General features: G+C 44.0%; 1 protein-coding gene across 3 annotated transcripts in view; it reads left to right on the plus strand.

Annotated features, from left to right (window-relative positions):
• The first annotated feature begins 9474 nt into the window (after window positions 1-9474).
• si:ch211-105j21.9 (sialomucin core protein 24-like) overlaps window positions 9475-26806 on the plus strand; it is a 39419-nt gene continuing 22087 nt past the window's right edge. For 2 of the 3 annotated variants that reach the window (XM_063043628.1, XM_063043626.1), the window contains exon 1: window positions 9475-9739. The gene's annotated coding sequence lies outside the window, so the exon portion shown is untranslated. Of the gene's footprint in view, window positions 9740-9794; window positions 10487-26806 lie in introns of those variants that run through there. The other variant, XM_063043627.1, reaches the window with a different exon arrangement.

The following is a 26806-nucleotide window of genomic DNA, read 5'->3' on the forward strand; positions in this document are numbered from 1 at the left end:
GACACTGTTTTATCACCCCTTGTTCAATCCCTTCCGACCTATGTTCGTGACACTTCTCACGTTCTTAAACTTTTTGATGATTTTAAGTTCCCTGGCCCCCACCGCTTTATTTTCACCATGGATGTCCAGTCCTTATATACTTCCATCCCCCATCAGGAAGGTCTCAAAGCTCTACGCTTCTTTTTGGATTCCAGACCTAATCAGTTCCCCTCTACCACCACTCTGCTCCGTCTAGCGGAATTAGTCCTTACTCTTAATAATTTCTCCTTTTGCTCCTCCCATTTCCTCCAAACTAAAGGTGCAGCTATGGGCACCCGTATGGGTCCTAGCTATGCCTGCCTTTTTGTTGGGTTTGTGGAACAATCTATGTTCCGTGCCTATTCTGGTATCTGTCCCCCACTTTTCCTTCGCTATATCGACGACTGCATTGGCGCTGCTTCCTGCACGCATGCAGAACTCGTTGACTTTATTAACTTTGCCTCCAACTTCCACCCTGCCCTCAAGTTTACCTGGTCTATTTCCGACACCCCCCTCCCCTTTCTAGATCTTTCTGTCTCTGTCTCTGGAGACAGCTTATCCACTGATATCTACTATAAGCCTACTGACTCTCACAGCTATCTGGACTATTCCTCTTCTCACCCTGTCTCTTGCAAAAACGCCATCCCCTTCTCGCAATTCCTCCGTCTCCGCCGCATCTGCTCTCAGGATGAGGCTTTTCATTCTAGGACGAGGGAGATGTCTTCATTTTTTAAAGAAAGGGGCTTCCCTTCCTCCACTATCAACTCTGCTCTTAAACGCATCTCCTCCATTTCATGTACATCTGCTCTCACTCCATCCTCCCACCACCCCACTAGGAATAGGGTTCCCCTGGTCCTCACCTACCACCCCACCAGCCTCCGGGTCCAACATATTATTCTCCGTAACTTCCGCCACCTCCAACGGGATCCCACCACTAAGCACATCTTTCCCTCCCCCCCTCTCTCTGCATTCCGCAGGGATCGCTCCCTACACAACTCCCTTGTCCATTCGTCCCCCCCATCCCTCCCCACTGATCTCCCTCCTGGCACTTATCCGTGTAAGCGGAACAAGTGCTACACATGCCCTTACACTTCCTCCCTTACCACCATTCAGGGCCCCAAACAGTCCTTCCAGGTGAGGCATCACTTCACCTGTGAGTCGACTGGGGTGATATACTGCGTCCGGTGCTCCCGATGTGGCCTCTTATATATTGGTGAGACCCGACGCAGACTGGGAGACCGCTTTGCTGAAATCTACGCTCTGTCCGCCAGAGAAAGCAGGATCTCCCAGTGGCCACACATTTTAATTCCACATCCCATTCCCATTCTCACATGTCTATCCACGGCCTCCTGTACTGTAAAGATGAAGCCACACTCAGGTTGGAGGAACAACACCTTATATTCCGTCTGGGTAGCCTCCAACCTGATGGCATGAACATTGACTTCTCTAACTTCCGCTAGGCCCCACCTCCCCCTCGTACCCCATCTGTTATTTATTTTTATACACACATTCTTTCTCTCACTCTCCTTTTTCTCCCTCTGTCCCTCTGAATATACCTCTTGCCCATCCTCTGGGTCACCCCCCCCCCGTCTTTCTCCCTAGGCCTCCTGGCCCATGATCCTCTCGTATCCCCTTTTGCCTATCACCTGTCCAGCTCTCGGCTCTATCCCTCCCCCTCCTGTCTTCTCCTATCATTTTGCATCTCCCCCTCCCCCTCCAGCTTTCAAATCCCTTACTCACTCTTCCTTCAGTTAGTCCTGACGAAGGGTCTCGGCCTGAAACGTCGACTGCGCCTCTTCCTATAGATGCTGCTTGGCCTGCTGCGTTCACCAGCAACTTTGATGTATGTTGCAGTGATCACAATATGATTGAATTCATCCTGCAATTTGAGAGGGAGAAGCATAAATCACATGTATCAAGATTACAATAGAATAAAGGGAATTACAGAGGCATGAGAGAGGAACTTGCCCTGGTGGACTGGAGGAGGATATTAGTGCGGAATGCGGAACTGCAGAGATGGCTGAAGTTTCTGGGAATAGTTCACAAGGCGCAGGATCGATATTTCCCACAGAAGAAGTTCTCATATTGCAACTGGGGCTGACAAAGTAAGTTGAGGATTGCATAAAACCAATGAAAAGGGCATATAAGGTAGCAAAAGTGGGAAGATGGATGACGGAGAAGCTTTCAAAATCCAACAAAAAGCAAATAAAAAAGCTATAAGAAGAGAAAAGATGAAATATGAGGGCAAACTAGCCAATAATATAAAGATACTAAAAGTTTTTTCAGTTACATGAAGAGTAAAAGGGAGGTGAGAGTTGATATTGGACCACTAGAAAATGATGTTGGTAAGGTAGTAATGGGAGACAAAGAAATGGCAGATGAACTTAACGGGTACTTTGCATCTGTCTTCACTGTGGATGACACTAGCAGTGTGCCAGAGGTCCGTGACTGTCAGGGAGCAGAAGTGAGTGCCATTGTTATTACAAAGGGAAATGTGCAAGGCAACCTCAAAGGTCTTAAGGTGGATAAATCACCTGGACCAGATGAACTACATCCCAGAGTCCTGAGAGAGGTTGCTGAAGAGATAGCAGATGCATTGGTTATGATCTTTCAAGAATCACTTGATTCTGGCATGGTCCTAGAGGTCTGGAAGATTGCAAATGTCACTCCAGTCCTTAAGAAGGGAGGATGGTAAAAGAAAGGAAATTATAGGCCTGTTAGCTTAACCTCAATAGTTGGGAAAATGTTGGAGTCTATTATTAAGGATGAAGTTTCAAGATATTTGGAGACTAATAATAAAATAAGTTTAAGCCTGCATGGTTTCTGTCAAGGGAAATCTTGCCTGACAAATCTGTTTTTGAGGAAGTAACCAGCAAGGTGGACAAAGGAGAGGCAGTGGATGTCATTTACTTGGATTCTTTAAAGGCAGTTGTTAAGAGGCCACATGTAAGGCTGCTTGGACGGCATCCGTTAGTCTCACGAGACCATGGATCTGCGCCTGGAAAGTCTTGCTTCAGTCTCTCCAGGGCGCAGGCCTGGGCAAGGTTGTATGGAAGATCGGCAGTTGCCTAAGCAGCAAGTCTCCCCTCTCCATGACACCGATGTTGTCCAAGGGAGCGGCAAGGTCCGATACAGCTTGGCACCAGTGTCGTTGCAGGAGTTGCCAGAACGAGGTTGAAGGCAACGTCGGACTGCCTTAGGGACTCCAGCTCCAGATTTGTCCTCAGGATTTACTCCCAAAGCTTTTCCGATGAGTGGGTATTGCCGTAAGGCAGCAGAGGTTTGAAATCAAAGTCTTCCCTCTCTTAGGTGGACTGCCTTCCCAGGCTGACGAGCTCCGTCTACCCGAAGGCTGCTTAACAAGATAAAATCCTATGGTGTTACAGGAAAGATACTGGCGTGGATAGAGGAATGGCTGACAGGCAGGAGGCAGCAAGTGGCAATAAAGGGGGATTTTCTGGTTGCTGCCAGTGACTAGTGGTGTTCCTCAGGGGTCAGTATTGGGACCGATAATTTCCACATTGTTTATCAATGATTTGGATAATGGAATTGATGACTTTTGTGGCAAGTTTGTGGATGATACAAAGATAGGTGGAGGGGTAAGTAGTGCTGAGGAAACAATGTGATTACAGCAGGACTTGGACAAATTGGAAAAATGGGCAAAAATGTGGCAGATGGAATGCAGTGTTGGGAAATGTATGATAATGCATTTTGGTAAAAGGAACAATAGTGCGGACTATTATCTAAATGGAGAGAAGGTTCAAACATCGGAGGTGCAATGAGACTTAGGAGTCCTTATGCATGGCTCCCAGAAGGTTAATTTACAGTTTGAGTCTGTGGTAAAGAAGGCAAATGCAATGTTGGCATTTATTCCATGGCGAATAGAATATAAGAGCAAGGAGATAAAGCTGAGCCTTAATAAGACACTAGTCAGGCCACACTTGGAGTATTGTCAACAGATTTGGGCCCCATACCTCAGAAAGGATTTGTCATTGGAGAGAGTCCAGAGGCGGTTCACAAGGACGATTCCAGGAATGAAGGAGTTAACATATGAGGAGTGTTTGGCAGCTTTGGACCTGTACTCGCTGGAATTTAGAAGAATGTGTGGTAATCTCATGGAAACCTTCTGAATGTTGAAAGGGCTAGATAGAGTGGAAGTGGAGAGGATGTCCCCTATAGTGAGGATATCCAGAATTAGAGAGCACAGCCTCAAAATTGAAGGGTGACCTTTTAGAACAGAGATAAGGAGGAATTCTTTTAGCGAGAGAGCAGTGAATCTGTGGAATTCTCTGCCACAGACAGTGGTGGTCATGGGTATATTTAAGGTGTAAGTTCATCGTTTCCTGATCGGTCAGGGCATCAAAGGATATGGTGAGAAGGCAGGAGTATAGGGTTGAGTGGGATCTGGGATCAGCCATGATAGAATGGTGGAGCAAACTCGATGGGCTGAATGGCATAATTCTACTCTTAGGTCTTACGGTCTTATGTCCAGGCAGCATCTTGGGGAAAGAGTAAAGTCGATGTTTCAGGCCAAGACCCTTTATCAGGAACCTTCAGTCCTGCTGAAGGGTCTCGGCTGGAAACGTCGACTGTACTCTTTCCCCAAGATGCTGCCTGGTCTGCTGAGTTCCTCCAGCAGTTTCTGTGAGTTGCTTGGGTTTCCAGCATCTGCAGATTTTCCCTTGTTTGAGAATGAGTGCTGATCTAACTGGAGGATTATAAACAGGAGAAGATGTCTGTGGGGAGTTTCAGAAAAAGAATCCCAAAGTGCAGGTAGCAAGAGTTAGTCCTGACGAAGGGTCTCGGCCTGAAACGTCGACTGCGCCTCTTCCTATAGATGCTGCTTGGCCTGCTGCGTTCACCAGCAACTTTGATGTATGTTGCTTGAATTTCCAGCATCTGCAGAATTCCTGTTGTTTAAGAGCTGTAGAACATGGTTGCCATTAGAAACCGGTTTTCCGGTTTGAGACGGCGCTGGTGAAACACAGCAACAACTTGCTGGCAACAAATCAACTATTAATTTCTTCATTAATCACCCTATTTCTGGTAAATGATTGCTGCAATCAATAGCCCGTCAGTTCCCTTTCACAACTGAGCCTTGGAACCACCTGTATGACCTGGCATTTTTGTGGTAGGAACTGAAGTTTCGAAGGTGCAGGATGGTTGTAGCGTAGCATGTACGGGCCGAATTGAGCAGGTGGGTCCCAGGCCCAAGAGGTTATCGAAGCAGTAGGGCCCGAGTCTGAGAATGAGGAACGACATGCTGTTTGGCCGATTTAAGCTCCGGGCCAGATTGGAAAGGTCAGGGTGTCAGGGCCAGAGGAGAGGAACAGGTCAGTGTTCAGCTCGCCGTTCTGTGAGGTCTACTCGTCTTTGCACTGAGCTGAGGCTGTGGCCTGCAACTAATGGGCTCCTGGTTCGGCTGCAGTGATGACTGGTTTCCTGGCTGTGGACTCACTTTTGTGATCTTCAGTTCTGAATGTCATTTGCTTACTTTTATTGTTTGCACGATTTGTTTCTGTTTCTGCGCACTGGGTGTTTGACGATTTTCTTTTTCTCATGGGTTCTACTGGGTTTCTTTGTTTTGTGGCGGCCTGTAAGAAGAATCTTACGATTGTACATACTTTAAATTTGAAATCCAAGATAAAATATGATGCTGGCATTAGCAGCTCAGGCAACGCTTTTGCGGAGAGACAGCCTAATGGTTGTTAGATGTGAAGTGCCTTGCAGCAGAATCGCCAGCTTTAATGCAAACAGGAAAGGCGAGTTATCTGAAATTGTTGGAAGTTGAGGTAAAATAAAGCTTGATAAAGCTAGGTATTCAGCAGACCTGTGGAATAAAATACAGAATTAAAATTTCACGCTGAAAATTTTCCCTTATTCACAGTCTTTGATTTCAAATGTTAACTTTGTTTCTCCTCTCACGGATATTGCCTGACTTGTTCAGTATTTTAGTGGTTACTCCTTTCATTTTAAATTTGCAGCATCAATGATTTTGCTTTGATTTTAATATACGTAATTAATTCACCATCACTTCTGGCCCAGGGATGCCAGCCTGAAGAAGCTTTATTCTACTCCCCAGAGTGATTTCTCTCATGCAGAGTGATTTCTCTCATGCAGTGTGATTTCTCTCATGCAGAGTGATTTCTCTCATGCAGTGTGATTTCTCTCATCTCATACAGAGTGAATTCTCTCATGCAGTATGATTTCTCTCATCTCATACAGAGTGATTTCTCTCATGCTTTGTGATTTCTCTCATGCAGAGTGATTTCTCTCATGCTTTGTGATTTCTCTCTTGCAGAGTGATTTCTGTCATCTCATACAGAGTGATTTCTCTCATGCTCTGTGATTTCTCTCATGCTTTGTGATTTCTCTCATGCTTTGTGATTTCTCTCATGCAGAGTGATTTATCTCATACAGAGTGATTTCTCTCATGCTTTGTGATTTCTCTCATGCAGAGTGATTTCTCTCATGCAGAGTGATTTATCTCATACAGAGTGATTTCTCTCATGCTTTGTGATTTCTCTCATGCAGAGTGATTTCTCTCATGCAGTGTGATTTCTCTCATGCAGAGTGATTTCTCTCATCTCATACAGAGTGATTTCTCTCATGCAGTGTGATTTCTCTCATGCGATGTGATTTCTCTCATGCAGTGTGATTTAGAAACATAGAAACATAGAAAATAGGTGCAGGAGTAGGCCATTCGGCCCTTCGAGCCTGCACCACCATTCAGTATGACCATGGCTGATCATCCAACTCAGAACCCTGCACCAGCCTTCTCTCCATACCCCCTAATCCCTTTAGCCACAAGGGCCATATCTAACTCCCTTAAATATAGCCAATGAACTGGCCTCAACTGTTTCCTGTGGCAGAGAATTCCACAGATTCACCACTCCCTGTGTGAAGAAGTTTTTCCTAATCTCGGTCCTAAAAGGCTTCCCCTTTATCCTCAAACTGTGACCTCTCGTTCTGGACTTCCCCAACATTGGGAAAAATCTTCCTGCATCTAGCCTGTCCAATCCCTTTAGGATTTTATACGTTTCAATAAGATCCGCCCTCAGTCTTCTAAATTCCAACGAGTATAAGCCTAGTCGATCCAGTCTTTCATCATATGAAAGTTCTGCCATCCCAGGAATCAATCTGGTGAACCTTCTTTGTACTCTCTCTATGGCAAGGATGTCTTTCCTCAGATTAGGGGACCAAAACTGCACAGAATACTCCAGGAGTGGTCTCACCAAGGCCTTGTACAACTGCAGTAGTACCTCCCTGCTCCAGTACTCGAATCCTCTCACTATGAATGCCAGCATACCATTCGCCTTTTTCACCGCCTGCTGTACCTGCATGCCCACTTTCAATGACTGGTGTATAATGACACCCAGGTCTCGTTGCACCTTCCCTTTTCCTAATCGGCCACCATTCAGATAATAATCTGTTTTCCTGTTTTTGCCACCAAAGTGGATAACTTCACATTTATCCACATTAAATTGCATCTCACCCAACCTATCCAAGTCGCCCTGCATCCTCTTAGCATCTTCCTCACAGCTAACACTGCCGCCCAGCTTCATGTCATCCGCAAACTTGAAGATGCTGCATTTAATTCCCTCATCCAAGTCATTAATATATATTGTAAACAACTGGGGTCCCAGCACTGAGCCTTGCAGTACCCCACTAGTCACTGCCTGCCATTCTGAAAAGGTCCCGTTTATTCCCACTCTTTGCTTCCTGTCTGCCAACCAATTCTCTATCCACATCAATACCGTGTGCTTTAAGTTTGCACACTAATCTCCTGTGCGGGACCTTGTCAAAAGCCTTTTGAAAATCCAAATATACCACATGCACTGGTTCTCCCCTATCTACTCGACTAGTTACCTCCTCAAAAAATTCCATGAGATTCGTCAGATATAATTTTCCTTTCACAAATCCATGCTGACTTTGTCCGATGATTTCACCACTTTCCAAATGTGCTGTTATCACATCTTTGTTAACTGACTCTAGCATTTTCCCCACCACCGATGTCAGGCTAACCGGTCTATAATTCCCCGGTTTCTCTCTTCCTCCTTTTTTCATTAGCCACCCTCCAATCCTCGGGAACTAGTCCAGAATCTAAAGGGTTTTGAAAAATTATCACTAATGTATCCACTATTTCTTGGGCTACTTCCTTAAGCATTTTGAGATGCAGACAATCTGGACCTGGGGATTTATCTACCTTTAATCCCTTCAATTTACCTAACACCACTTCCCTACTAACATGTATTTCCCTCAGTTCCTCCATCTCACTGGACCCTCTGTCCCCTACTATTTCCGAAAGATTACTTATGTCCTCCTTAGTGAAGACAGAGCCAAAGTAGTTATTCAATTGGTCTGCCGTGTCCTTGTTCCCCATGATCAATTCACCTGTTTCTGTCTGCATGATTTCTCTCATGCAGTGTGATTTCTCTCATGCTTTGTGGCCTCCCATTCTATTCTTGACTTTGATGAGCCTCTGACCAAAATTTGCTTCCATGGCCTGTCTCCTTCCTTAGCACACGTCTCTGGGTGGAACTCATCCCGCTGTGACAGAAACTGAAATTTTGCCCTTCACAAATCAGACCCACGTGGTTTGATTTCAGGTTTGTGTAAACTTATCCACATCTCTCGAGTCACCGGCCCTCTTTGCATCCTCAGATCCACACTCAACACCTTTCTTAGGCTCGTGCATCCTCTCCACCTCCCTCCACAACATCCAAACCAACCCACTCTTCCAAGGAAGTAAGATCATGCGGCAACACCTCATCTTCTGTCTACTTGCGATGTCACCCACAAATCTCAAAGGAAATCAAAACCTGCAGCCGCTGGAACTCTGAAATAAAAACAGAAAGTACTGGAAAAACTCGGCAGCTCAGACTGCACTTGTAGGAAGAGAAATAGAATTAATGATTTGGATCAAAGTCTCTGCTTCAGAACCAGGGACATGGGGGGGAGGGTGTACGATGGAGAATTAAAGTGAGAAGCAACTGGAAACTCAGGTTTGCCCTTCTGGACTTGCAATTCAAGATCTTTGCAATGCTACTGAGACGCCTTTGAATGTTGTTTGGACTGCTGACGAAGTGAGTGACAGTAACTATGAGCTGAGTGTTTCAGCTCTTTCTCACCATTAGTTTCTAAAGTTATCACGAATACTTTCATCAGCTGATCCCTTGTCACAGTGTCGTATCACTGCTCTGATGAAGTATTGTAAAGGCAATGTTAGCCTGTTCAGCTCTTTCCCAGCTGGTAAATATTTGATTTGTTTTCTCTCCTGGTTAAGTTGTTTTTGCAGGAAGTACAAATAAACCGAAGCCTGGTGTGTACACAGCGAGGGTGACTCAATCACTCAATAAACAGCCACAGGTTACAGCCCAGGTATGCCACTCCCTGTAGTCGTGGTGAAACTTGAATTCCAGGGCCCACCCTCCTGATTACGTAGAAGCAGTTCTGGTCTGGCTGCTCTAATCTGCACTCTATCTCTCTGTTTCTCTCTCTCTCTCTCTCTCTCTCTCTCTCTCACTCACTCTCTTTCACACAGCCTCAGGGGAATTAAAGCAACAAAAAGCCCTGGAAATGACAGCAAGGCAGCAGTGAGAGTGAGTGCCAGTCAACCCATAGGTACTTCAGTGTTCAGCAACGTTTAACACTTCACTGAATCATAAAACTAGACGACAAAGGCTTGTGCGAAACTTTACTTTCCACTTTGGCAGTTAAGGTAGGTCCTATGTGGTATATTTTTCACTTCCAGCCGTGGCCAGTACTTTGACCGATGTAATCACAAAAAGCAAGGGCTGCTCGCCATTGGTGTGAACACAAATTCTAGACTCTTTTGGAATCTGATAAGAATAAGAGGCTTTTAAACTTACAAGTTCTGTAACCTGGGAAGTGCAGAGTTGCAGGTTTTCAAACCTTTTCTGGTTCATTTAATAGAGTTGCTAAATTTGGAAGGAGCAGGGGAGGGGGGTTGGGAAAAGTTTCAAAGGGTGTGTTAAACAGGCTTATTGAAAGCTCTAGAGGCCAATTCATGAAGTAATAATGTCTGTAGTTTCTAATGTTCCCATCCTTGCTACTGGGATAATATTGGGCCCTAAACTCTCACACTGAAGGTTTATTGTAATTCCTTTCAGTATTCAATTTCACTACTCAGTTAATCATTCAGAAAGAAAGTACATCACAGCAACTAGACTTCAGACTGCAGATAGACCCATCGTTAGGGGGAAAGGTAACACTTTTTGAAAATAAATGTGGTTTGAAGTCTGCAAACTTAAACAACCCCTTACAATTTAGAGGAACTTTTCTCTCCGAATCTTCGGAGTGTGTTGCTGGATGAACTGGTGCCTCGCAGTGCCAGTCACCTGGGGTCATGCTCGACATCTGCTGCCATCTGTTCGGACTTTGCCCGCTCTCCCAGTGACGGCATGGGCCTCTCCCAGGTGCTTCTGTTCCCTTCCAGGGCAAGCCAGTAAGTCAATAGACCACTGAAAATTGTACCTAATGTGAGGGCGTGTGGTAGAATATGGGTGGGGGAGGGTGGAAGGGAATTGATGGGAAGGTGGGAGAATAAGAAATGAGATTAAGGTAGGATTGATGTAAAGAGGCGTTTGATGATCAGCATTGATTCAATGGGCCAAAGAACCACTTCCATGTTGCATTTTTCTGTGTGCCTTGTAAACACATTCGATTTCATCCAATGAGCTGCAGATCAGTTTACAATGCTGTCACGACACCAATGAAATATTTTTGTTGGAGAATTTAAGCTCACTATTTGGTACAATCTTTTGACGGTTTAGTCGTACGGTACCTAAGCTGTTATGCAACAGCCCGCACTGGGCTGAGTGCAGACTTTCTGGTTTCCTGTCTCCATATTGCAAATCATGCAAACATATTGAATTTGCTCAAATGCACACACCCAGAGCAAGTCACAACATGGTCAAAATTTGAAAAATGTTTTGTGTCTGTGATCAAACAAACTGCATAATGGAACTCACAAAATATTTTAAGCCAATTTATGGTCCATTCATGTGGGCAAAGCAGTGGATTAACTTTCCACATTGTAGAAATGTCACTGTGTAGTTTCTGCAGGCTGCACCACAGAGTTGTTCAGCTTGGGAATTCTTTAATGACTTTAATACTAAACTTTTTGGTAATCTTTTGACTTTTCTGCATCTTTTTGTGCAAGATGTTATGTGCAGTCCATTGAATACTTTAAAAGAAATTATACAGTACTGTGCAAAAGTCTTAGGCACATATATATAGCTAGGGTGATAAGACTCTTGCACAGGTCTGTACTTGTCAACATGGAGTGAAGAGCGAGGTTGTAAATCTTGCGGGAGGAAAGGGTGGGGACGGCAAGGATGGAGCACAGTGGGAGGGATGTGGGACAAATGGCAGAGAAGGAGTGCCAGGACAGGGGGAGCACAGGTGCAGACACACCCAGCCCTCAGACACAAGGCAAGGTCATTTGATTCTAAACAATCATAACAGAATGTCTCTCTGGTGCTTCCCGCTCCCTCCCCTCTCTCTTCCCCTTTTCCCAACCATGATTCTCCTCTCCCTTCCCCCCCTTCCCACTCTTAGTCCACAATAGAGACCCATATCAGAATTATGTTTATCCTCACTCACATATGTTATGAAATCTGTTTTTTTTTGCACTACCAGTACAGTGCAATACATTAAATTATTACAGTTCTATGCAAAAGTCTTAGGCACCCTAGCTGTATCTGTATGTATATATATATATATATATATATATATATATACGCACGTATGTGTCAAAGACTTTCACACGGTACTGTATCTCACAGTTGAGTAAAGAATTTTGATCAGATTTGTCACTTTAGTTGTCAAAAACAGCAACTAATGGACATGGCTCATTGCTTGCTTTGTTGCTGGTTAGAATTGATAGTTTAAAAAACCTGTTTATTTAAATTGCTTAAACGCAAATCCTAATGTTGGAAAATAACTGGTGCAGTTTCAAAACAGCCTTTCTTATCAAAATATAGAACAGTAATTTGACCCACAATGCTGGTGCCAGCCATGATGCCAAATGAAACTATTCCCACCTGCCAGTACATGATCCATATCCATTCATTCCCTTCCTCTTCATACTTCTGTCTAAATGCCTCTTATTGAATTTGCTTGCACCACTACTCCTGACAACACATTCAAAGCACCTACCACTCTCTGTGTAAAATAACTTGTCCCATACATCTCTCCTAAATTTGCCCTCTCTCAATATAGAGCTATGCCCTCTAGTATAGGGAAAGAGACTTTGACTATAGCTGCAACATGAGCTCCTGATTAGCACACTCAACGCCACATGCCTTCTTGAACAACCTGGGTTACCACCTTCGGGGAGTATGGATTTGGTCCCCAGGATCCCTCACTACGTCAGTGTTGACATTTGACCTCCCGAAGTGCCACGCCTCGCACTATCCTGGATGAAATGTTGACTGTTCATTTCCCTTTGTCAATGCTAGGGTCCTCCAGCATTTTGTGTGTGTTACTCTGGATTTCCAGCATCTGCATAATCTCTTGTGTGTTACATTAAACACTATCTGCCACTTCTCTGCCCATATCTGCAAGTAATTTATATTCTGCTGTCTCCTTTGACATCTTTTTCACTATCCACCACTCCAATTTTTGTTTTGTCTGCAAACTTACTAATAATCTGATCTGTGTTTTCATCCAGGTCATTTATAGAAAATAGAAAACATAGAAACATAGAAAATAGGTGCAGGAGTAGGCCATTCGGCCCTTCGAGCCTGCACCGCCATTTATTATGATCATGTCTGATCATCCAACTCAGAACCCCACCCCAGCCTTCCCTCCATACCCCCTGACCCCCGTAGCCACAAGGGCCATATCTAACTCCCTCTTAAACATAGCCAATGAATTGGCCTCAACTGTTTCCTGTGGCAGAGAATTCCACAGATTCACCACTCTCTGTGTGAAGAAGTTTTTCCTAATCTCGGTCCTAAAAGGCTTCCCCTCTATCCTCAAACTGTGGCCCCTCGCTCTGGACTTCCCCAACATCGGGAACAATCTTCCTTCATCTAGCCTGTCCAATCCCTTTAGGATTTTGTACTTTTCAATCAGATCCCCCCTCAATCTTCTAAATTCCAACGAGTACAAGCCCAGTTCATCCAGTCTTTCTTCATATGAAAGTCCTGCCATCCCAGGAATCAATCTGGTGAACCTTCTTTGTACTCCCTCTATGGCAAGGATGTCTTTCCTCAGATTAGGGGACCCAAACTGCACACAATACTCCAGGTGTGGTCTCACCAAGGCCTTGTACAACTGCAGTAGTACCTCCCTGCTCCTGTACTCGAATCCTCTCGCTATAAATGCTAGCATACCGTTCGCCTTTTTCACCGCCTGCTGTACCTGCATGCCCACTTTCAATGACTGGTGTATAATGACACCCAGGTCTCGTTGCACCTCCCCTTTTCCTAATCGGCCACCATTCAGATAATAATCTGTTTTCTTATTTTTGCCACCAAAGTGGATAACTTCACATTTATCCACATTAAATTGCATCTGCCATGAATTTGCCCACTCACCCAACCTATCCAAGTCACCCTGCATCCTCTTAGCATCCTCCTCACAGCTAACACTGCCACCCAGCTTCGTGTCATCCGCAAACTTGGAGATGCTGCATTTAATTCCCTCATCCAAGTCATTAATATATATTGTAAACAACTGAGGTCCCAGCACTGAGCCTTGCGGTACCCCACTAGTCACCGCCTGCCATTCTGAAAAGGTCCCGTTTATTAGTTTATATATGCACCACAATGAAATCAGGTCCTCGGCCTGATCCTAACAGAACACCACTGGTCACAGACCTTCAGTCAGAATAACACCCCTCCACCACTACCCTCTGTTTTCTGTGGCCAAGCCAGGTTTGAATCCAATCTTCCAAGTCACTGTGGATGCCACACTCTTAATCTTGCAAGCTGACATGCCATGAGGGACCTTCTCAAATGCCTGACATTCACTGCTCTGCCTCCATCAATTGGGGCACCATGGTAGCATAGTGATTACCATGACACTTCTACAAATCGTGGTGTCTGGCTTCAGAGTACAATCCCAGCATCCTCTGTAAGCATCTATACGCGCTCCCCATGGAATGTGTGGGTTTTCTCAAGCATCGTCCCACATTCCAAAGACTTACAGTTAGTAGATTAACTGATCATTGTAAATTGTCCTGTGATAAAGTTCAGGTTAATCAGGGGTTGCTGGGCAGCATGGCTCAAAGGGCCAGAAGTGTCTATTCCACGCTGTATCTCTAAATAAATAAATAAGCCATTTTCATCACCATCTCAAAACACTCAGTGAAGGATACGACATGCCCCATACAAAGCCATGCAGACTATCCATAATAAAGCTGTGATTTTCCAAATGTGAGTAAACTCTATCCCGAGGAATTCTCTCCAAGATTTCCTTACCACTGAAGTCAGGCTCACCAGCCAATAACTTCCTGGATTAAATAAAGGAACTATACTGCTTACCCTACATTCCTTCAGTTATTGCAAAATTCGAGATCAAAACTAGCTTGCATCCTCACTTGTCTCTCCGCGTACTGATCCAGAATACATTGCACAAATACCTCCTCCAGATATTTACCACTGATTTGGTTTGACAATCTACAACGTTCCTGTTTAATGATTCTATCACCACTATTAGTTTGCCACTGCCTTTACTCCAACCTTTATGCTCAGGCTTCCCCCTCTGTCCAATGTCTTTACTAAAAGTTAATTATTCTGGAATAGTTAATTCCCAACCTTGCTCTTACAGCGATGACTCAGCAATGTCTGCTCTCTGTCTGGGTTTCCTTTGATGAAGCATCATGATCCAAAACATCAACGGCCCATTTCCCTCCACAGTTGCTGTCTGACCTACTGAGTTTTACCAGCATTTTGTTCTTGATCCCCGTGATGGCTACCAGATCATGCATCTTCATATCTCTTTGCACCATTCATTCAACTACTATTCATCATGAGGAGCCTTTAGTCTAGTCCAGGGAATCCCAGCCTTGGTATACGGTAGGGGTCCATAGCATAAAAAAATGTTGGGAACCCCTGCCCCAGTCTTTGGACCACTTCTCTCTGCTTGACAGTAATTGTATACTTGTACTCTGTCCATTCCCAACATTGTCCAGTTATATTGCTCAGTTAACAAAATAAATCTGAATACATAATTGTCAGCTGAATGTTGCCAGGTCAATTTAGGTCATTTTTACTGAAGGAGTAGGTGATTTGCCTGAATAGAGATGCGGATTGGCAGGCAGCTGGCAGGAATGCACAGACCACTTTCCCTGGGCCCATTTCAATTGCCATCTGAATGATCCCCCCTAAAACTGAATCTCGACTTCTCCTTCTCTCTTTCCCATACCTCCTGAAAGTACAGCACATCTGGTGTGACTGACTCTCCAGATTCAAGTCCGAACAGGTGAACAACCTCTTGTGGCAAGCACGAGAGCAGTCCATTAATCCTGCAAGTGATACTAGTGACCATATTTGCAAAGTCCTCCTGTTCAGTAGCTCTTGGCTTGTTGGTTCTAATTGCCAACGGCTCCAAACAATGTACAGGGTACTATCAGCCAGCTCTAAACCTCAATTGCAACTCAAGTATGCTCGTGCCTCGGAATTTTAAAGTATTTCACTTGGTACTGGATAAGCCTTCTGTTGTTGTTAATAGTTACTATTTTAAGTCCGGCTCACATTGTAAAATACCATCACAGAAACAAACAACGGTAGAGAACAAATAGTAATGATAATATGACAGACAGGAATGACAACCATCACTTGCCCTGCTCTTGGAAACGAAAGAAGGGCACACTTACATATTAAAGAAAACTAATTAGTGAATCATACCACTCCGGTTCCATGGCAACTGTCGTTTAGCAACATGTTCAGGCCACCAAAGTAGTTAGAGTGTTAATTATTAATTCGGGGAGATGCTTTGTTAAGCACAGCATGAGAAAACACTTAAGACATCCATTATATATTCTGTCACTTCTAAGGATGGACAATATCTTATGAGCATATATGATAAATGCAGTAATTCAATGCCATCTCCCGAAATATCCACTTCAGTAAATATGAGGCAGAAACAAGATGGGTCAGATCCTATTTATTGTGTTAATATAGAGAGACTGTGGTACTTAGCGTCAGAGAGGTGTTTTCAACTTGCACTCTAGAGCAGGGGATCACAACTTTTTACGCCGTTTACCAATACCATTAAGAGGTGGTCTGTGGACCCCAGATTGGGAACCCCTGCTCTAGAGGCTCCAGCACAGCTGCCGGTACTGTGCACTGGAACGGCTGCACACTATCAGGGATAGATTCATCAATAAAGGTATAGGAGGAGGCTCCTTGATCTATTGACCGATGAAAGAGCTCAGTAATAATTCCAGTCCCCTGTTCTTTCCTCACAATCCAGTAACATTTCCTTTTCAGCTGTTTTTCCCCTTTTAAAGTTATTTAATTTGTTTCCACAATTTTCAGACATTGCACTCAACAACTCTTTGAAAAAGTATTTTATTCTTGTAACAGACAAAATGTTGGAGGATCTCAGAAGACCAGGTAGCTTCTATGGAAAAAGTTAACAGTCATCCTTTGGGACTGAGATCCCTCATGAGGACTGGAAAAAGAGATGAAAGTTAGAGCAAGAAGGTGGGGAGGGGAGGAAGAAGTATGAAGTGGTAGGTGAGAGGTGAAACCGCGAGAGAGGGGGAGCAGTGAAGTAAAGAGCTGCGAAGCTGATAGGTGAAAGAGATAAAGGGGAATCTGATAGGAGAGTGTGGAAGATCACGAAGGAATAAAGACCCAAACTTTTTAAAATTTTATTAAGATACAGCCCTTCCAGCTACACCACCCGGCAACCCGATTTAACTCTACCCTACCCTAATCACAGGACAATTTACAATGACCAGTTAACCAATATGTCTTTAGCTTGTGGGAGGAAACCAGAGCAACTGGAGGAAACCCTTGAGGTCACGGGGGTGGGAGGGGGGAAACGTACAAACTCCTTATAGGCAGCGGTGGGAATTAAACCCGGGTCACCTATACTGTAAATCATTATGCCAACCACTACGCTACCAGCCTGCTCAACCTCTCGTAAAAGCTCAGGCCATCAAGCCTTGGTAACCAGTTGTGTAATTAGGATGGGTTCAGGTGAACGGCTTTTAAGTTTTCTCAGGATGAGCATGGAGTGGAGGTGGGCTGTGGAATGGTGTGATGTCTGTCAGGCTGAAGGTTACATTTAGGGTCCTCAGCGATGTGAGGTGGGGGGGCGCGGGGAGGAGAGTAACAGGTTGGTGGTGGTAAGTGGTTAGGTGATGCAGCTGCCTTGGTTAGGAGAAGAGGAGGCCAGGCATCAGTAATGCATTGGATGGCCTCCCTTTGCGTGAGCGACTCCTACCACCCATGGATCCAGGAGGAGAACTGCGGTCTTGGTGGGAATATGTTGGGACTGCATGGTTTTCCTTTGTGAATAATGCCATTGGAACTGGGCTGTTTAGTACACACAGACAGAGTGCGGAGTAACCTGGTGTCAGGAAGCTGAGGGGAAGGGCACTCAGTGAAGCTGACACATGGAACGGGAATTTCTGGTCATGGCAATAACTCAACTTGCACGGGAGAAAATTACCTGAAGTTTTAAAGAAGAACATCCCATGACACAGGTGCCTGCTAGTTATGTGAGTCACTGCAGAGGTCCCTCAGCAGCTTGGCTTTCCCCCGTCTTTCCATCCGGCAGCTGGAAAGGGAGCCCTCTTCTGTGGTATCAATTAGCAGTGACTTCATGTTTTCTGATGTTTTTATTGTGAAGCAACATCAGCCTAACCACAACCGGCAATGTCCTAAAGTACAATGCTTCTTTCTTATAACAACATAACGAAAGTCAAATGAACGTACGTATAGTAAACAAGCAAAAAGCAAAGGAAACCCTACCACCCGCTCTCCTTTCCCCTTCCCAGCCCTACCCTCCCCTCACCCCTCCCATATGAGCTGTTTAGGTCCTACCGCGCCCCCCCACCCCCCACCCCACACTTAGTTCAGCTGTTGGTCTCTTCTAAATACAACAATAATGGTTGCCGGGTTTTTTCAAATTCCTTGAGTCAATCCTTGATAACGTATCTTATCCTCTCTAGATGCAGAGTATCCATTAATGCAGCCAGCCATTGTCTGAGTGATGGAGTTTCCTCCTTTTCCCAGAACATCAGTATTAGTTTCTTTCCATTAAGTATGCCATAGGTCAGGAGTTGTTGCTGGGTAGCCTGGAATTTATTTGACCTCGCAGAAGTTCCAAAAATTATTAAAATGGGGTCTGGTATTATCTGAACCTGTAGTACCTTCAACAGGACCTCAAATATTTGCTTCCTCTTGTATCCTGGGACATAAAGCATAACTATGTAACAAATTTGCCTCCGAGGACTGGCATTTCTCACACACTGGGGACACCTCTGGGAATATTTTATGAATCCTTACTTTTGAGTAATGTAGTCTATGTAGGATTTTAAATTGTATTAAACAATGCCTGGCATTGATGGAACAGGAGTTAACATACTCCAAAGCCTCATTCCATATAACCTCCTCTATCTCTGTACCCAACTCCTTTTTAATATTATCCATTGTTGTATGACACTTGTTTTGTATGGCATCATACAGATAGGTGATGGTGTGTTCAGTCCCTAAACATGATCTTAAATTATTATCTAATTTATCAGGTTCTGCCATCTCAAAACCAGAAAGATGTGATCTTATATAGTGTCTTAGCTGGAGATACCTGAAAAAATGACTCTTTTGCAATCTGAATTTGTCCTGAAGCTGCCAAAATGATGCAAAAATCCCTTGTATGTATAAATCTCCAACGCTGTGTAACCCTAATTCTCACCATGCATCAAAGGCCCCTTCTATACATGAGGGGTTCGCTGATATAGGTACAAGAAAAGATAATGTTCTGAGTTTCAAATGCTTCCCTGTTTGTCTCCACATCTGTATGGTGCTATGGATAATGGGATTGCCTCTATAACAGGCTTTATTTAACCGAATAGGAGACATAATGATTGCCCCTATGGAATATGGTAGGCAATCCTCACACTCCATCTCCAACCATCCGGGAAGTACAACCGTGTCATCTATCCAGTATGCTCTATGGCTGACATTAACAGCCCAGTAATAAAAAATTAGGTAGTGCCAGCCCCCCACTAGTCTTATTCTTGCAGAGATGTTCTTTCCTAATTCGATGGGCTTTATAATTCCATATAAAGGGTAGAATTATCGAATCTAATCCTTGAAAAAAGGTTTTGGTAAGATGGAGGGGCAGGTTCTGAAATAGATAGAGCAGTTGGGAAAAAAGATCATCTTGACTGCATTTACTCTACCCACTAAAGAAATTGGGAGTGTCTTCCAAAATTCTATTTTCTTTTTAATCTTTTCAATTAGAGGGATAAAATTTGCCTCAAATAGAGAACTATACTTTTTGGTTATTACAATTCCAAGTTAAGTAATTTTCTCAAGGGTTATTTTGAATGGAAATTATTTAAGCCCCTCCTGTTCTTCTACTCAGACTGGGAATAATTCACTTTTCCCCCAATTAATCTTATACCCCAAGAAAGTGCCAAATAAATTGACTATTTCCAGCAAAACTGTAATAGTAATATATGGTTTTGTTACAGACAACAAAAAATGATCCCCATAAAGGGAAATTTTGTTGATAGTATATTCTGTATTGTACCCATAAATTTCGGGGTGAGAATGTGCAGTCTGCACCAGTGGTTCCAGGGCCAATACAAACAATACGGGGCTTAATACACAGCCCTGTCTTGTGCCCCTGTGCAAACTGAGTGGTTCCGAGAGGGTCTGATTAGTTAGTATTTTAGCACTAGGGTTACTGTACAGTAGCTTAATCCAAGTTATAAATAACTAAGAAATTTTTTGATCAGGTTGTTTCTATTATTCATCTTTTGTTTGGAATAATAAAAGACCAAGAATTGGAAAATATCATTTACAAAAATTAAAAAAGGATGGCGGTCTTGTCCTGCCTAATTTAAGGATGTACTATTGGGCTGTTAATATACGTTATATGTGTTCGTGGTTATATTGGACCAATAAAAATGAACAACCACCTTGGGCTGATCTGGAATTGAAAGCTGTGAAACAGTTTTACTTAACTTCGTTATTAGGAGCTTCTTTACCTATACAACTAGCCAAAATTTATATCCTATGATTAAGCAGTCATTACGAATTTGGTACCAGTTTCATAATTTTTTTCATCTCAAAACATTTAACCTTCTTAGTTTAATTTCTTGATATTATTTATTTAAACCTTCATTAAGGGATTCTAGCTTTCTCCTTTGGGGGAATAAAGGAGTCTATTCCTTCATGGATCTGTTCCAAGAAGGCCGATTGATGTCTTTTGAGAAATTAGTAACCAAATACTCTCTCTCGTACTCACATTTCTGGCAATATCTTCGGGTCAGACATTTCTTACAAGAATACTTAAGTAATTTTCCATATATACCAATTTATTTATCTGCTGACTGAGTCTCCTTGCCAGCTTTTTAGCCAAAATTTTCTGATCCAAATTTAGCAGTGAAATTGGCCTGTAAGATCCTATCTCCTCGGGGTCTTTGTCCTTTTTCGGAATAAGCGTGATAATGGCCTCATTCAGGGTTTGGGGTAACCTGCCAGTTTCAAACGACTTTCTATACATCCTTACCATATAAGGTGCTAAAGTCACTAAACTTCTTATAAAACTCATTACCTATTCCATCCGAACCTGGACTTTCGCCATTTTTCAAGGATCTTATTGTTCTTACTATTTCGTCATTGGTAATCTCTGCTTCCAAAGCCTGACAGTCCGTCAGATTGAGTGAAGGTAGCCTACAAGTGTCCAGAAATGTGTGCACGCTCTCCATCGGTACATTAGATTGAGATGCATATAATTTTTTGTAATACTGACAGAATCTTTGATTAATGTCTTTGTCTGACATCAACGGAGCACTCGAGTCTGATTTAATTTTATGAATGGCCCGATCACTTTCCAATTTGCATAGCTGTCTTGCCAGCAATTTGTGCAGTCTATCACCAAATTGAAAGAAATTCTGTTTTGTAAACATAAAGGCACTCCACATCCTTTCTGAGAGTATTTGGTTATGTTTGTATTTTAACGCTGAAATTCTGTTGTATTTTTCTGCGGATGGTTGTCGTGCATTCTCCCGGTCTAGTTTATGTGTTTGTTCTTGTAGTTCTATTTGTTCTGCTCTACTACATTTCTTTAGGGAAACATAGAAAATAGGTGCAGAAGTAGGCCATTCGGCCCTTCGAGCCTGCACCGTCATTTATTATGATCATGGCTGATCATCCAACTCAGAACCCTGCACCAGCCTTCCCTCCATACCCCCTGATCCCTTTAGCCACAAGGGCCATATCTAACTCCCTCTTAAATATAGCCAATGAACTGGCCTCAACTGTTTCCTGTGGCAGAGAATTCCACAGATTCACCACTCTCTGTGTGAAAAAGTTTTTCCTAATCTCAGTCCTAAAAGGCTTCGCCTTTATCCTCAAACTGTGACCCCTCGTTCTGGACTTCCCCAACATCGGGAACAATCTTCCTGCATCTAGCCTGTCCAATCCCTTTAGGATTTTATACGTTTCAATCAGATCCCCCCTCAATCTTCTAAATTCCAACGAGTACAAGCCCAGTTCATCCAGTCTTTCTTCATATGAAAGTCCTGCCATCCCAGGAATCAATCTGGTGAACCTTCTTTGTACTCCCTCTATAGCAAGGATGTCTTTCCTCAGATTAGGGGACCAAAATTGCACACAATACTCCAGGCGTGGCCTCACCAAGGCCTTGTACAACTGCAGTAGTACCTCCCTGATCCTGTACTCGAATCCTTTTGTTATAAATGCCAGCATACAATTCGCATTTTTCACCGCCTGCTGTACCTGCATGCCCGCTTTCAATGACTGGTGTATAATGACACCCAGGTCTCGTTGCACCTCCCCTTTTCCTAATCGGCCACCATTCAGATAATAATCTGTTTTCCTATTTTTGCCACCAAAGTGGATAACTTCACATTTATCCACATTAAATTGCATCTGCCATGAATTTGCCCACTCACCCAACCTATCCAAGTCACCCTGCATCCTCTTAGCATCCTCCTCACAGCTAACACTGCCGCCCAGCTTCGTGTCATCCGCAAACTTGGAGATGCTGCATTTACTTCCCTCATCTAAGTCATTAATATATATTGTAAACAACTGGGGTCCCAGCACTGAGCCTTGCGGTACCCCACTAGTCACTGCCTGCCATTCTGAAAAGGTCCCGTTTATTCCCACTCTTTGCTTCCTGTCTGCCAACCAATTCTCTATCCACATCAATACCTTACCCCCAATACCGTGTGCTTTAAGTTTGCACACTAATCTCCTGTGTGGGACCTTGTCAAAAGCCCTTTGAAAATCCAAATATACCACATCCACTGGTTCTCCCCTATCCACTCTACTAGTTACATCTTCAAAAAATTCTATGAGATTCGTCAGACATGATTTTCCTTTCACAAATCCATGCTGACTTTGTCCGATGATTTCACTGCTTTCCAAATGTGCTGGAAGACTGAAAAGAAATTATATATCCTCTAACATAAGCTTTAAATGTTTCCCATAGTAGTCCTGGGGGTGTTTCACTATTATCATTTGTCTCAAAAAACAGTAAAATTGGCGATTCTAAATACTCACAAAATTGTGGGTTTGTAAGTAGCAATTTCTTTATATTTGCGTCGATTCACCCAGCTCCAGAGAAAAAGTGACAGGGCTGTGGTCTGAGATGACAACATTATGATACCTTACGCTATCGACTTGCGGCAGTATTTTGCCATCAAGGAGGAAATAGTCAATCCTCTCTCCCTGTTGGGTTGAATAGTCTCCGTATCTCACACAGATACATATTGTCTATATATGTTTTCAGCAGGTTACTTGCCTTCGATGGTAATGCCCTCTGATTGGAAGATCTGTCTAAATATGTATCTAGAACAAAATTAAAATCCCTTCCAATAATCAGGTTAGTGCTGGAGACCTCTGGTATCAATCTAGAACTCGTCTAAAAAATTCCGGGTCATCCCAGTTTGGTCCGTAGATATTCAGTAAGGTAACTGACATAGATTGTATTTCCCCAGTAACTATAACATATCTCCCATCCTTGTCCACTATCGTTGTTAGGTGACGAAATGGAACTTTTCTGCGAATTATTATTGCCACACCCCTAGACTTCATTGGAAACTTTGAGGAATATATTTGGCCCATCCACTTGCCCCTAATTTTACAGTGAGCTTCATTCTTCAAATGTGTTTCCTGCAAGAAGACCACATCAGCCTGTAGTGATTTTAGGTGAGACAGCACTTTACCCCTTTTCACCGGCTCATTGATCCCATTTACATTCCAGGAACAAAAAGTAATGTGATTTCTTGTCCCCTGTCCTCCTACCATCTCAGTATCTCACATCTGTACGTGAATGTTTTTGATCTGTTCTGGACCTTGTAAATCTATCGGTCATTAGAAATGAATGGACCCTAAACAGCACTCCCTTACCCCTGTCCCTCCCTCCCCCCACAACCCCCACCACCCTTGAAAGCTCAAAATAACCAACAAAAAAATCCCTATCTCCATATACAAATACACCTAGTCAAAACTCTAGGAATAACTTCTTGATCTCGAACACTTCTCTGAACCAATTTAGTAGCTCCCCAGTTATATAGATGGTCACAAAGCCAAATTCGGCATCAGAATGAAAAAAAACCAGAAAAACTAGCAAACAGTGATTATCGAGATGTTAAAGTAAGTGTGATTCTCAAAACTATAACTTACTCTAGCACCAGAGAGTCTAGCACCATTAACATACTCCTCACACAACACCAGTTTGGACCAACTCTTATTACTATCTGCGCACTCATAGGGCCTTAATCCAACATAGTACACTCCAAATATAACTCAGAGGGTCCTGTTTTCTACAGGGATTAGAGGCAGGGCCTCATTAATGTTCGAAACGTTCACAAGTTCCTACCGCGGAGTTTTACTTGGGGCATCTTCATTCTGTAAGGGGTTTCTTCTCACTGTGCACAGTCACTTCTCAGCATTTCCCAAATGACGTTCCGCATACCGGCGAGCTTCTTCTGGATCTGTAAACACCGCCTCGGTTCCATTAATTGTCACTCGTAGCTTCGCGGGATAGAGGCGGCCAAACTGGACTCTGGGTCTATCCCGCAGCGACCTCCTGACCGGTGTGAAAGCCGCACGTCGTTCAGCCACCGTGGATGGAAGGTCTCCGAAGATCTGAATCCTTTGTCCTTGATATTGTAGATTCTTGGTACCTATCGCCTTCCGCATTATATCTTCAAATACAAGGCAATAATGGATCCTCACGATCAGGTGTGGCGGCGGCTCGTCGTCCCCCGGGCGGGTCCGAAGTGCTCCATGTGCTCGGTCTGTCACCGGAGCTTCTTCCGGGTTTAGAGCATCTTTTGGCATCTGTGCTGCGAAATCTCTTGTCTTCTGCCCGTTTTCCTGCCCCTCTCGTAGGCCCGCAACTCTCAGATTCTGTCATTTCAAACGCCCCTCTAAATCCAGGCATTTTCAGAAAGTTGTTCAACTTGCCCACAAAGTCGTTTCACCTTGCTTTCCAGCTCCACAGCTATGTCCGAAGCTCCGTTAGCCGACTCTGGGATCTCTTTCAGAGTTTGATCCTGTGTATTCAGCTGGGCTTTCAATGTGATAATCACAGCGAAATTTTCCACTTTCAACGAAGCAATTTCACTTCTCAAAGAGACCGCTACCTCCCCTTCGTTTGCCGCCCTAAACTTCAAACAGACTTTATGTAAATGAAGTTTTAATATCGTATCTGCCGGATCTACAGGAGGGTGTGTCCTATTTACCCATGGCTCAACAGCGCCCGCCCCCCATTAGCAGTGATTTCTTTGTCCGTTTTGCTGACAGCAATAACGATCAATGAGTACCATTCCCAGAATTTGATGCAAACTCTCATTTCGTTTGCATGCTTCACTTTTAAATCTATTTGACACAATAAAGGCAAATTTTCTTCTCGGGTTTCTCTTTGCCTTTTACAAAGGGTATCAGCAGTTAGTGCTGCTACCTCATCATATGCTCCTGAGGCCCAGGTTCGAGGCTGGCCTGGGGTGCTCTGCTTTCTTTACTGAGTGAGAAACAGTGCAGAATAGGCCCTTCTTGCCACTCAGCAACTCCTGATTTAACCCCAGCCTAATCACGGGACGATTTACAATGACCTGTTAACCTACTTCTCCATCAGGTAGTGGGATCCTCCCCATTCCAGAGTCACTGTGTAGCTTTCTGAACCATACTGTGTGCAAGTGGCCCAGTGCCATGTTGCGATGCATTCCTCAGACACAGTCCATCCCCGCTGGTTTACCTAGACCCACATTCTCATTTGTCTGGGTTTACTGGCGTTCAGTTTAGTGCAGGAGTTGAGCGAGCTGTCAAATCAGGAATGTTAACAGACACAAGATCACTGAGCATTGGGAAAGGCTCCTTAAGTGCAAAGATCAAAGGCTGACTTGGCATCACGCCGCAGAATCAGAGGCTGGTTACACAGCACAGGGGCCGTTCACCACCCACTCACGAATAAACCCGACATCTGCATTTGCTGGAAATCCGAGCAACACACACAAAATGCTGGAGGAACTCAGCAGGCCAGGCAGCATCGATGGAAATGAGTACAGTCTTGATGAAGGGTCTCAGCCCGAACGGTTAGCTGTACTCTTTTCCACGGATTCTGCCATTGCGTGTCTTCCTTTCCTCCTTGCCTCTCGCCAGTCCTATATTAGTAACTTTGTACGAACAATTTTCTTCAACATATCTTTATCAAATTCCCTCTGCAATGCCCCAGTGGAATCCGCCTCCATCACGCGAGCAAGGCGGTATATCCCCGAATCCAAATACAGTACATTAGAGTTGTCCCGTGACCTTCCAACCTCACTGATCCCGCTCTTATTTTAATAAACTCTTATCGGATCTGCCCTCAGTCTCTGGGCTCTTTAATCTGTCAGGGACCGTTCTCGCAGATCTTTTCCTGCCTTTACTGTGGCGAACACAACTCAATGCAGGGCGTCAGCTGAGGCCGTATCATTCCTTTGTCCAGGTTCCGAAAAACTTCCCTGTGCCCGTTTGGTAAGAGTCCAGACCGTGCAAGGCTTATTAACTGCTTCCTCTCCGCGATGTCAGCGAACGCGCGGGTAGGAACCGCATCAACGAATCGTATCCTTTTTCCACTTTAATGATCAAAATCAGGGCGTCAGAAGTAAAGAGGGTAAACAAGTCCCTTTAACACGCTAAGCTCTGACCCTAAATTTGAACCTATAAGATTGTTTGAAGGTCGTTCCCCATCAGCTCAATAGTTAGACTGTCCCACTCGGCTAAGCCCCAGTTAGCCCGTGAAATTGTCCACTGTCGGCGGGACGAGGGAGCGCGGAAATTTCTATCTCAAAGTACGAGTTGACGGCTGTCAGGAAAACCACGAGCCACTTTTGGGGTGTAAAATGGAGGAGTCCACACCAGAAAATCCTTCTTACTAAGCCTCGGCGTTTACAGCATTCTCTGGTTCCAAGTTGCTCACCCGCCCGAAGGTCAGGAACGGAAATGCTTTCAAGGGGTAATTGCAAATAACGCAGGCAAAAGCAGCTTTACACCTGATCTGAGATACCTTGGTGCCTCCGACCAGAGACCGAAAGGCTCAGACAGGTTTTGAG

The sequence above is a fragment of the Mobula hypostoma genome, chromosome 3 (assembly GCF_963921235.1).
Source record: "Mobula hypostoma chromosome 3, sMobHyp1.1, whole genome shotgun sequence".
NCBI lineage: Eukaryota > Metazoa > Chordata > Chondrichthyes > Myliobatiformes > Myliobatidae > Mobula > Mobula hypostoma.